Source organism: Nycticebus coucang, chromosome X (assembly GCF_027406575.1).
Source record: "Nycticebus coucang isolate mNycCou1 chromosome X, mNycCou1.pri, whole genome shotgun sequence".
Taxonomy (NCBI): domain Eukaryota; kingdom Metazoa; phylum Chordata; class Mammalia; order Primates; family Lorisidae; genus Nycticebus; species Nycticebus coucang.
Genome location: NC_069804.1, coordinates 46,816,338 through 46,829,474, shown reverse-complemented (window position 1 = coordinate 46,829,474; position 13,137 = coordinate 46,816,338).

Genomic DNA, 13,137 nt, shown 5'->3' with positions numbered 1-13,137 from the left:
ATAATGAATAATGAATGTGTTGCAGGAAAAAGAGAGAGCATCTAGTTTTTAAATGTAACTCTCCATCTTTGAGTGAAATGCTTAAGGCCATTGTTTCTTAAATCTCAAATTAGCCACTAATTAAAAAGTTCAAATTAATTAATTGATTATTTTGTCATAAAAATAAGATGGTTATCCTACTGAGGGAAATGAGGCATAACAGTGAGTTAAGTTCCTTAGGTTAAAAACATGCAACTTGTATTGATTTTCTGCTCCAGTTTTCCAAAACTGTTTCCCATAACTGGTTATCTCTATTATCATCTTGCTTGGTTTAAAAAAAAAAAACTTAAATGTAGTTAGTTACACATAAATTTAGTTAATCCAAGGGTTTTTATTATCACTTCAAAGTTTTTCTTTCTAGCCTTGTCTCTGACTAGGGTGGGAGCCAAGTTTTAGCAGGCTCGGCATAAGGCAAGTTTGGGGAAAGAGCTTCAGCAGAGGAGCCAGTGTGGACCTGCCCACACTGGTCTCTGGATGCCATTGGCATTTGTGCTCAATGGTACTTGCCTGGGTATTCCCATCTGATTTTTGACCATGGGCTTCTACTAGTCATTTGCAACATGCTTATCTGAACTCAGAATTCTCAAGTCTCGTCATTGGTCTCTTAGCTACACTTATGCTTGGGAAGACCTGGAGTTGCTCAGTTTGTCATGCTAGTGCATATGCACAAAAGTGTACAAGCTTATACAGCTTCCTTAAGGGAGGTTCTGAACATCTCCCCTTAGCTACTTCTCCCTGGACATCCTCAACCATCATGAGCCATTGTCACTTGTCTGTCCTCACTCCACAAAGGAAGGAGCAGGGAGCTTTCTTGCTGTAGTTTGCTCTACCTGGGAAGGGAACACTGGCTCCCATCCTCATCTCCCACTCCCTGGAGAAGCCCTTCTCCAGCTTCTCTCCACTCTGCCCAGCCCAGCTCATTGTTAGCTCCTCCCAAAGACAATAGTACACTCCCTAACTTTATTTTTTAGCATAAACTCTGTGCCCTGGGGCTCCTTTGCTCTTAAAATTAAAAATAAAAAACAAACAAACAACAACAAAAAAAAACAACCATATGCTCTTGGTTTCAACCTATTGTCTCTTCCACAAGATTAAAAGCCTATTTTGAAGTTCAAAAACCAAAACTGAGTATATATATATTTTCCCTTTACTCTGCTCTAACAATTCTTTTTTTTTAAGAAACAGAAATTTATTTGGCTCACACTTCTGGAAGGTGAGAAGTCCCAGAGCATGGTGTCAACCCTAGTGAGGGTTATCCCGTGGGGGAAGGCAGAAGGCAAGATGAGCCCATGGGACAGAGGGAAAAGGGGGTCAAACTCCTGCAATAATGTTACCTAATTTGTGAGGGCAGAGCCCTCATGGCCTAATCATTTCCTTTCTTTCTTTTTCTTTTTTTTTTTATTGTTGGGGATTCATTGAGGGTACAAGAAACCAAGTTACACTGATTGCATTTGTTAGGTAAAGTCCCTCTTAAAATCGTGTCTTGCCCCCAAAAGGTGTGGCACACACCAAGATCCGGCCCCCTCCCTCCTTCCTTCTCTCTGCTCTTCCTTTCCCCACCCCTCCCTCCTTCTTTCTCTCTCTGATCTCCCCTTCCCCCACCCCCACTATATTCTTAACTGTCCTCATATTAAAATTGAGTACATAGGATTCATGCTTCGCCATTCTTGTGAAGCTTTACTAAGAATAAGATGTTCCACTTCCATCCAGGTTAATACAAAGGATGTAAAGTCTCCATTTTTTTTAATAGCTGAATAGTATTCCATGGTGTACATATACCACACCTTGTTAATCCATTCCTGGATTGGTGGGCATTTAGGCTGTTTGCACATTTTGGCAATTGTAAATTGAGCTGCAAGAAACAGTCTAGTGCAAGTGTCCTTATAATAAAAGGATTTTTTTCCTTCTAGGTAGATGCCCAGTAATGGCATTGCAGGATCAAGTGGGAGGTCTACCTTGAGTTATTTTAGATTTCTCCATACTTCCTTCCAAAAAGTTTGTATTAGTTTGCAGTCTCACAAGAAGTGTAAAAGTGTTCTCTTCTCCCCACATCCACACCAGCATCTGCAGTTTTGAGATTTTGTGATGTGTGCCATTCTCACTGGGGTTAGATGGTATCTCAGGGTGGTTTTGATTTGCATTTCTCTAATAGATAGGGATGATGAACATTTCTTCATATGTTTGTTAGCCATTTGTCTGTCTTCTTAAGAGAAGGTTCTATTCATGTCTCTTGCCCATTGATATATGGGATTGTTGGCTTTTTTGATGTAGATCAATTTGAGCTCTCTATAAATCCTAGTTATCAAGCTTTTGTCTGATTCAAAATATGCAAATATCCTTTTCCATTGTGTAGGTTGTCTGTTTGCTTTGGCTGTTGTCTCCTGAGCTGTACAGAAGCTTTTCAGTTTAATGAAGTCCCATTTGTTTATTTTTGTTGTTGTTGCAATTGCCATGGCAGTCTTCTTCAAGAAGTCTTTCCCCAGGCCAGTATCTTCCAGTGATTTTCCTAGGCTTTCTTTGAGGACTTTTATTGTTTCATGCCTTAAATTCAAGTCCTTTATCCACCTTGAATCAATTTTTGTGAGTGAAGAAAGGTGTGGGTCCAGTTTCAGTCTTTTACATATGGATATCCAGTTCTCCCGGCACCATTTGCTGAATAGGGAGTCTTTCCCCCAAGGTATGATCTTGTTAGGTTTATTGAAGATTAGGTGGTTGTAAGATGTTAGTTTCATTTCCTGGTTTTATATTCAATTCCAAATGTCTATGTCTCTATTTTTGTGCCAATACCATGCTGTCTTTTTTTTTTCTTCTTTTTTTTTATTAAATCATAACTGTACACATTGATATGATCATGGGGCATCATACACTCGCTTCATAAACCATTTGACACATTTTTATCACAGTGGTTAACATAGCCTTTCTGGCGTTATCTCAGTTACTGTGCCAAAACATTTACATTCTACATTTACCAAGTTTCGCAAATACCCCTGTAAGATGCACCACAGGTGTGATCCCACCGATCCCCCTCCCTCTACCCACCCCCCCTTCCCACTTCCCCCTATTGTTAAGTTGTAGCTGGGTTATAGCTTTCATGTGAGAGTCCCAAATTAGTTTCATAGTAGGGCTGTGTACATTGGGTACTTTTTCTTCCATTCTTGGGATACTTTACTAAGAAGAATATGTTCCAGCTCCATCCATGTAAACATGAAAGAGGTAAAGTCTCCATATTTCTTTAAGGCTGCATAGTATTCCATGGTATACATATACCACAATTTATTAATCCATTTGTGGATCGATGGGCACTTGGGCTTTTTCCATGACTTAGCTATGATGAATTGGGCTGCAATAAACATTCCGGTACAAATATCTTTGTTATGTTGTGATTTTTGGCCTTCTGGGTATATGCCCAGCAGAGGAATTACAGGATTGAATGGCAGATCTATTTTTAGATCTCTGAGTGTTCTCCATATATCTTTCCAAAAGGAATGTATTAATTTGCATTCCCACCAGCAGTGCAGAAGTATTCCCTTTTCTCCGCATCCACGCCAACATCTCTGGTCTTGAGATTTTGTGATACAGGCTAGTCTCATTGGAGTTAGATGATATCTCAAAGTAGTTTTGATTTGCATTTCTCTGATGATTAAAGATGATGAGCATTTTTTCATATGTCTGAAGGCCACGGGCCTGTCTTCTTCAGAGAAGTTTCTCTTCAAATCCCTTGCCCAGCCTGCGATGGGATACCTTGTTTTTTTCTTGCTGATGCGTTTGAGTTCTCTGTGGATTCCGGTTATTAAACCTTTCGATCAAATCGATAGTGATCAAAACAGCATGGTATTGGCACAAAAACAGAGAAGTAGATATCTGGAACAGAATAGAGAACCAAGAGATGAATCCAGCTACTTACCGCTATTTGATTTTTGACAAGCCAATTAAAAACATTCAGTGGGGAAAAGATTCCCTATTTAACAAATGGTGCTGGGTGAACTGGCTGGCAACCTGCAGAAGACTGAAATTGGACCCACACCTTTCACCATTAACTAAGATAGACTCTCATTGGATTAAATATTTAAACTTAAAACATGAAACTATAAAAATACTAGAGGAGAATGCAGGGAAAACCCTTGAAGAAATTGGTCTGGGTGAGTATTTCATGAGGAGAACCCCCCGGGCAATTGAAGCAGCTTCAAAAATACACTACTAGGACCTGATCAAACTAAAAAGCTTCTACACAGCTAAGAACACAGTAAGCAGAGCAAGCAGACAGCCCTCAGAATGGGAGAAGATATTTGCAGGGTATATCTCTACCATGCTGTCTTGACAACTATGGCTTTGTAGTACAGCCTAAAATCTGGTATGGCGATGCCCCAAGCTTTATTTTTCTTACAAAGAACTGTCTTAGTTATACATGGGTTTTTTTTTTTTTTTTGGTTCCATACAAAACACAGAATCATTTTTTCCAAATCTTGAAAGTACAATGTTGGTATTTTAATAGGAATGGCACTGAATAGGTAGATTACTTTGGGAAGTATAGATATTTTAACAATGTTGATTCTTCCCAGACATGAGCATGGTATGTTCTCCCATTTGTTAACATCCTCTGCTAGTTCCTTTCTTAGGATTTCATAATTTCCTTTATAGAGGTCCTTCACCTCCTTTATTAGGTATATTCCTAAGTATTTCATTTTCATTGAAGCTATGGTGAAGGGAGTGATTCCTTAATTAGCCTCTCATCTTGACTGTTATTGGCATATACAAAGGCAACTGATTTGTGGATGTTGGTTTTATATCCTGAGACATTACTGTACTTTTTGATGACTTCCAGGTGTCTTGTGGTTGAGTCTTTGAGGTTCTCTAAGTATAAGATCATGTCATCAGCAAAGAAGGAGAGTTTGACCTCCTCTGCTCCCATTTGGGTTCCCTTTATTTCCTTGTCTTGCCTAATTGTATTGGCTAGATCTTCCAGCACTATGTTGAATAGTAAAGGTGACAGAGGACAACCTTGTCTGGTTCCAGTTTTAAGAGGAAAAGCTTTCAGTTTTACTCCATTCAGTAAAATATTAGCTGTGGGTTTGTCATAGATAGCTTCAGTCAGTTTTAGAAATGTGCCACCTATGCCTATACTCTTCAGTGTTCTAATTAGAAAAGGATGCTGGATTTTATCAAATGCTTTTTCTGCATCTATTGAGAGGATCATATGAACTTTATTTTTGCCTCTGTTAATATGGTGGATAATGTTTACGGACTTGCGTATGTTCAACCAGCCTTGCATCCCTGGGATGAAACCTACTTGATCATGATGTATGACGTTTTTGATGATAAGCTGTAATCTATTGGCTAGGATTTTGTAGAGAATTTTTGTATCTATATTCATGAGTGAGATTGGTCTGAAATTCTCCTTTTTGTTTGGGTCTTTTCCTGGTTTTGGTATCAGGGTGATGTTTACTTCGTAGAACATGTTGGGGGAAGATTCCTTCTTCCTCAACTTTTTGGAATGATTTCTGTAGTATGAGAATAAGCTCTTCTTTGAAGGTTTGATAGACTTCTGGTGTGAAGCCATCTGGACCAGGGCATTATTTTGCTGGGAGAATTTTTATTGTTTCTTTGATCTCAGTGCTTCAAATTGGCCTGCTCGGGAGCTCTATTTCTTCATGGCTAAGTCTAGGAAGAGGGTGTGATTCCAAATATTGATCCATTTCCTTCACATTGTCAAATTTCTGGGCATAGAGTTGCTGGTAGTATTCAGAGATGATCTTTTGTGTATCTGTGGCATTGTTGTTATTTCCCTTTATCATTTCTGATTGAGGTTACTAGAGATTTTACTTTTCTATTTCTAGTTAGTCTGGCCAAGGGTTTATCTATTTTATTTATTTTTTCAAAAAACCAACTATTTGTTTCAGTAATTTTCTGAATGATTCTTTGGTTTTCAATTTCATTGATCTCTGATTTAATTTTGGAGATTTCTTTTCTTTTGCTGGGTTAAGGCTTAGATTGTTCTTCTTTTATGAATTCCATAAGATGGCTTGTGAGTTTGTTGATGAGCTGTCTTTCTGTTTTTCAAATATAGGCATCTAAAGTGATAAATTTTCCTCTCAAAACTGCTTTTGCAGTATCCCACAGGGTTTGGAAGCTTGTATCATCATTGTTGTTATGCTCAAGGAAGTTAGTGATTTCCTGTTTTATTTCTTCCTTCACCCATCTATCATTCAACAGAACGTTGTTTAATTTCCATGCCTTTGTGTGCAGTTGAACGTTTTTGTTGGAGTTGAGTTCCACCTTTAGTGCTTTGTGGTCTGAGAAGATACAAGGTAAAATTTTAATTCTTTTGATTCTGTTGAGGCTGTTTTGTGTCCTAGGATGTGATCAATTTTGGAGAATGTTCCATGGGGCTATGAGAAGAATGTATATTCTTTGTCTTTGGGATGGAGTGTGGTATACGCGTCTATCAAGCACAGTTGTTCTAGGGTCTCATTTAAGTCCCTTATATCTTTGTTTAATTTCTGTTTAGAGGATATGTCCAGCTCTGTAAGAGGAGTGTTAAAGTCCCCTGTTATTATGGTATTATAGGATATTATGTAGCTCAAACTGAATAAGGTCTGTTTCAAAAATCTGGAAGCATTTAAATTGGGTGCCTAAATATTTAGAATTGAAATGTCTTCTTGTTGTATTTTTCCCTTGACCAATATAAAGTGACCATCTTTGTCTTTTTTGACTTTAGTTACTTTATATCTACACGTATCTGAAAATAAGATTGCAACTCGTCTTTTCTTCTAAATTCCGTTTGCCTAAAAAATTATCTTCCAACCCTAGGTGTGTTTCTTGCAGACAGCAAATGGATGGCTTGTGTTTTTTAATTCACTCAGCAAATCTATGCTTCTTCAGTGAGGAATTCAAGACATTAACATTTATAGAGATAATTGATAAGTATGGTAGTGTTCTATTAATCTTATTTTATGAGAGTCCATTGCTTAGTTTTATCTTTTGCATCAGTGTGGAAGTTAGGTTCTGTCCTTTAGTTTCAGAGTTCTGGAGGGAGGAGACAAGATGGTTGACTGAAGCCAGCTTTCCACAGAGGCTCCCATCCAGAAGGAGAGTTAAAGGACAAAAATTTAGCAAGTAACCTGGTGGATTTGAGCTGCACTAAGAGAGAAGGTTGAAGAATGCACGTCAACCAAGCTGAGATGAGCTGCGACCACAAGGATATAAACAAAAGGTACAAAATCCATCACCAAGCGGATGGGAGTCCCCTCCCCCATGAGAACAGCTCGGAGTGCCCCACAAACAATTGGGCAGACTTCAAAGGTCCTCCCACTACACTCCATGGGAGAGACCCTCTAAAAAATGGACCTACCTCCCCTACTAGGGTGCCACGGCATTCTCCTGCCAGGCATAAAACTGTATAAAACTGTATATAGTCTCTACCTGGAATTCTGAGATCCCAGCATTCCCCTCCACTCACACTGAGGTCTGGAGGCCAGTCCCCCAGGAGTTCAGAGTCTTGGGTGATTTTTTGAGGGGTGTGGATGGTGCCTGGACTGCAGCTGGCCAGCACCGGCTCTGAGGCATGGGAACGAGGAGAGGATGGTCGGCTGAGAGGGGACTGCACCGGAGTGGCGGTTCCCTGAGTCACAGTGCAATAGCCATCTTTTGGTGACAATACGGCCAGGCATAAAACTGTGTGAGTTCTCTGCCTGCAACCCTGGGCTCCCAGCACCCCCCTCCACTCTCGCTCCAATGTCTGGAGGCCTATCCCCCAGGAGTCCAGACTCTTGGATGGTTTCTCAGGGGGTGTGGACAGTGTCTGGGCTGCAGCCGGTGGGTGCTGCCTCTGGGGTGTGGGAGTGAGGAGAGGACAGTCGGGTGAGAGGGAGCTGCACCAGAGCGGTGGTTCCCTGAGACACAGTGCAATAGCTGTCTTTTGGCAACAATACACCCAGGCATAAAACTGTGTAAAACTGTGTGTGTTCTCTGCCCACAAACCTGGGATCCCAGTGCTCCCCTCCGCTCTCACTCTGAGATCTGGAGGCCTGTCCCCCAGGAGTCCAGACACTTGGGCTATGGCTCGAGGGGTGTGGACAGTGCCTGGTCTGCAGTCAGTTGGTGCAGACTCTGAGGCGTGGGAGCGAAGAGAGGATTGTTGGCTGGGAGGGAGTTACACCGGAACAGCGGTTCCTTGAGGCATAAAACAGTAGCCCTCTTTTGGCAGCAATATGGCTCACTACCGGATATTCTGAAGCCACACCTCCTTTCTCCCTGGGCAACCAGAGACAGTGAGCAAAGGATTTGCCTGAGACAACACCAACTTGCAAACCGGGGAAACTCCCAGGGTGGGGCTGACCCAGAGGTCCGTTTTACTGAGCATAAGATGCACCTGGCCCTCAGGGGATTGTCAGCCTATAGACAATAAAAGAGCAAAGACAGTCTGATTTGGAACTCAATTCAGTTTCTCTTCTGCAGGAGAACCACAAAGTTGTTCTGTTCTGTTCTGTCAGTAACATTAATCAGGGGCGAGACTGGACCTGCGTGAAAATCCCCCAACCTTCATCAAGCACCTGAGGTTGGCAGGCCTCCTCCTCCTGCTAGAGAGAGGCAGAGCACAGTGGCCTGGCAGACTTCCTTGTGATTCAGGCAGGTGCAAGCTCCTGGAGTATCGGGTCACTACAGGGTCAGCCAACTACAGGGCTATCAGTGACTGGGTGTGAAAGTGGTGCAAGGTGGGGAAGGAGGCATCAACCTTCCCAGACAGATCTATTGGCTGGGTGGCTCCTCCTGACTACACACAGCATTGGAGCAAGCCACATCAGAGTAGTCACCAGAACCCTGTGATCCAGTTCCCAGAGACCTTTTAAACTCTCTCACCCAACACAGGTGCAGACTGAGACAATTGATTTGGACTTTTTCAACTGAACCAATCACCTGAGGACAAATCAGGTGGTGCCCTGGGTGCACAGTGGTAGGAAGGTTTGATTTTTCTTTTCCAATTGTTTGCCAGTGGGGGGGTGGGGTGACTTAATTGCTGATATTTCTCCACAGCTGAGACTTCAATCCAAAGTATCTGTTTCACTAGGGTGAAACAGAAACCAGCTGAAAACAAGACAAAACCACTTAGACCCACCACAGTTTCTCAGGCCACAACACTGTATAGGCCCTTAACAAAGCCCCAGGGGAAAAAATCAAAGGGAGTAAAACAACCATGGGGTGGAATCAGCGGAAAAACTCTGGTAACATGAATAACCAGAATAGATCAACCCCTAGATTGAAAGATATGGCAGATGTAATTGAAGATCCTATTCATAGACAACTGGCTGAGATGTCAGAAATTGAATTCAGAATTTGGATTGCAGACAAGATTACCAAAGTGGAATTAGGAATTCGAGGAGAAATTCAAAACTTGTCTCAAGAATTTAACGAATTTAAAGACAAAACCACCAAAGACTTAGACACACTGAAGCAAGAATTTGCAGCCCTCAAAGATATGAAAAATACAGTACAATCCCTCAGTAACAGAATGGAGCAAGGAGAAGAAAGGATTTCTGACATTGAAGACAAAGTCTTTGTATGCTTCCAAACTCTCAAAGAGGAAGAGAAATGGGGACCAAAAACAGATCATTCTCTCAAAGAGCTCCGGGATAATTCAAAGATGACAAATATCCGAATCATTGGAGTTCCCGAAACAGATGTAGTGGCCTCGCTGGGCACAGAGGCCCTTCTGAATGAAATTATGAAAGAGAATTTTCCAGACATGCCTAGAGATTCTAAAGTTCAGATAGCAGACAGCTTCAGAACCCCAGCACGACTCAACCCCAATAAGATATCCCAGGCATATCATAATTAACTTCACTAAAGTTACTATGAAGAAGAAAATTCTCAAAGCTGCCAGGAGAAAGAAAACCATTACTCTCAAAGGGAAGAATATTAGAATGACTGCAGATCTCTCTGCTGACACTTTTTAAGCCAGAAGAGGGTGGTCATCGACTTTTAAACTCCTAAAGCAAAATAACTTTCAACCCAGGATCTTGTATCCAGCTAAACTGAGTTTCATTTATTATGGAGAAATTAAATACTTTAATGAAATTCATATGTTGAAGAAATTTGCCATAACCAAACCAGCTCTTCAGGATATTCTCAGACCTATCCTCCATAATGACCAACTCAATACTATACCACAAAAGTAAACTCACTGAGAAACTTCAGATGAAACTCCAATTTCCACACTGGTGAAAGGATTAACAATGTGCACTGGACTTTTGAAAAACTCGATACCCAAAATTTCACCAGACTTATCAATATTCTCCATTAATGTGAACAGCTTAAAATGTCCTCTAAAGAGGCATAGGTTAGCTGACTGGATACAAAAACTCATGCCAGATATTTGTTGCATACAAGAGTCACATCTCAACTTAAAAGACAAATACAGACTCAGGGTGAAAGGATGGTCATCCATATTTCAGGCAAATGGTAATCAGAAAAAAGCAGGTGTTGCAATTTTATTTGCACATACAGTAGGCTTTAAACCATCAAAAGTAAGGAAGGACAAGAATGGTCACTTCATATTTGTTAAGGGTAATACTCAATATGATGAGATTTCAATTATTAATATCTATGCACCCAACCAGAATGCACCTCAATTTATAAGAGAAACTCTAACACACATGAGCAACTTGATTTCCTCTAGCTCCATAATAGTCAGAGATTTCAACACTCCTTTGGCAGTGTTGGATCAATCCTCCAACAAGAAGCTGAGCAAAGAAATTTTAGATTTAAACCTAACCATCCAACATTTGGATTTAGCAGACATCGGCAGAACATTTCATCCCAACGAAACTGAATACACATACTTCTCCTTAGCCCACGGAACATACTCCAAAATCGATCACATCTTAGGTCACAAGTCTAACCTCAGTAAATTTAAGGGAATATAAATTATTTTTTGCATGTTCTCAGACCACCATGGAATAAAAATTGAGCTGAATAACAACAGAAATCTGAATACTCATACAAAAACAGGGAAGTTAAATAACCTTATGCTGAATGATAGCTGGGTCAGAGATGAGATTAAGAAAGAAATCGCCAAATTTTTGGAACAAAACGACAAAGACAAAATAACAGACTCTTCAGAAATCAAAAAAAATCCTTAATGAATATTACAAGAAACTTTATTCTCAGAAATATAAAAATCTGAAGGAAATTGACTAATACTTAGAAGCACGTTAACTTCCAAGAATTAGCCAGAATCAGGTGGAAATGTTGAACAAGCCCATAGCAAGTTCGGAAATAGCATCAACCATTCAAAACCTCCCTAAAAAGAAAAGCCTAGAACCAGATGGCTTCACGTCAGAATTCTACCAAACCTTTAAAGATGAATTAGTACCTATATTACTCAACCTGTTCCAAAAGGTAGAAAAAGAAGGAATACTACCCAACACATTCTATGAAGCAAACATTACCCTGATCTCAAAACCAGGAAAAGACCCAACAAGAAAAGAAAATTATAGACCAATATCACTAATGAATATAGATGCAAAAATATTCAACAAGATCCTAACAAACAGAATCCAGCAACACATCAAACAAATTATACATCATGAGAAAGTCGGTTTTATCCCAGGGTCTCAAAGCTGGTTCAATATACGTATATCTATAAATGTAATCCAGCACATAAACAAATTAAAAAACAAAGAATATATGATTCTCTCTATTGATGCAGAAAAAATCGTTTGATAATATCCAGCATCCCTTCGTGATCAGAACACGAAGAAAATTGGTAAAGAAGGGACATTTCTTTTTTTTTTTTTTTATTGTTGGGGATTCATTGAGGGTACAATAAGCCAGTTACACCGATTGCAATTGTTAGGTAAAGTCCCTCTTGCAATCATGTCTTGCCCCCATAAAGTGTGACACACACTAAGGCCCCACCCTCCTCCCTCCATCCCTCTTTCTGCTTCCCCCCCCATAAACTTAATTGTCATTAATTGTCCTCATATCAAGATTGAGTACATAGGATTCATGCTTCTCCATTCTTGTGATGCTTTACTAAGAATAATGTCTTCCACTTCCATCCAGGTTAATACAAAGGATGTAAAGTCTCCATTTTTTTTAACGGCTGAATAGTATTCCATGGTATACATATACCACAGCTTGTTAATCCATTCCTGGGTTGGTGGGCATTTAGGCTGTTTCCACATTTTGGCAATGGTAAATTGAGCTGCCATAAACAGTCTAGTACAAGTGTCCTTATGATAAAAGGATTTTTTTCCTTCTGGGTAGATGCCCAGTAATGGGATTGCAGGATCGAATGGGAGGTCTAGGTTGAGTGCTTTGAGGTTTCTCCATACTTCCTTCCAGAAAGGTTGTACTAGTTTGCAGTCCCACCAGCAGTGTAAAAGTGTTCCCTTCTCTCCACATCCACGCCAGCATCTGCAGTTTTGAGATTTTCTGATGTGGGCCATTCTCACTGGGGTTAGATGATATCTGAGGGTTGTTTTGATTTGCATTTCTCTAATATATAGAGATGATGAACATTTTTTCATATGTTTGTTAGCCATTCATCTGTCATCTTTAGAGAAAGTTCTATTCATGTCTCTTGCCCATTGATATAAGGGATTGTTGGCTTTTTTCATGTGGATTACTTTGAGTTCTCTATAGATCCTGGTTATCAAGCTTTTGTCTGATTGAAAATATGCAAATATCCTTTCCCATTGTGTAGGTTGTCTCTTTGCTTTGGTTATTGTCTCCTTAGCTGTACAGAAGCTTTTCAGTTTAATGAAGTCCCATTTGTTTATTTTTGATGTTGTTGCAATTGCCATGGCAGTCTTCTTCATGAAGTCTTCCCCAAGGCCAATATCTTCCAGTGTTTTTCCTATGCTTTCTTTGAGGATTTTTATTGTTTCATGCCTTAAATTTAAGTCCTTTATCCATCTTGAATCAATTTTTGTGAGTGGGGAAAGGTGTGGGTCCAGTTTCAGTCTTTTACATGTAGACATCCAGTTCTCCCAACACCATTTATTAAATAGGGAGTCTTTCCCCCAAGGTAAGTTCTTGTTTGGTTTATCAAAGATTAGGTGGTTGTAAGATGTTAGTTTCATTTCTTGGTGTTCAATT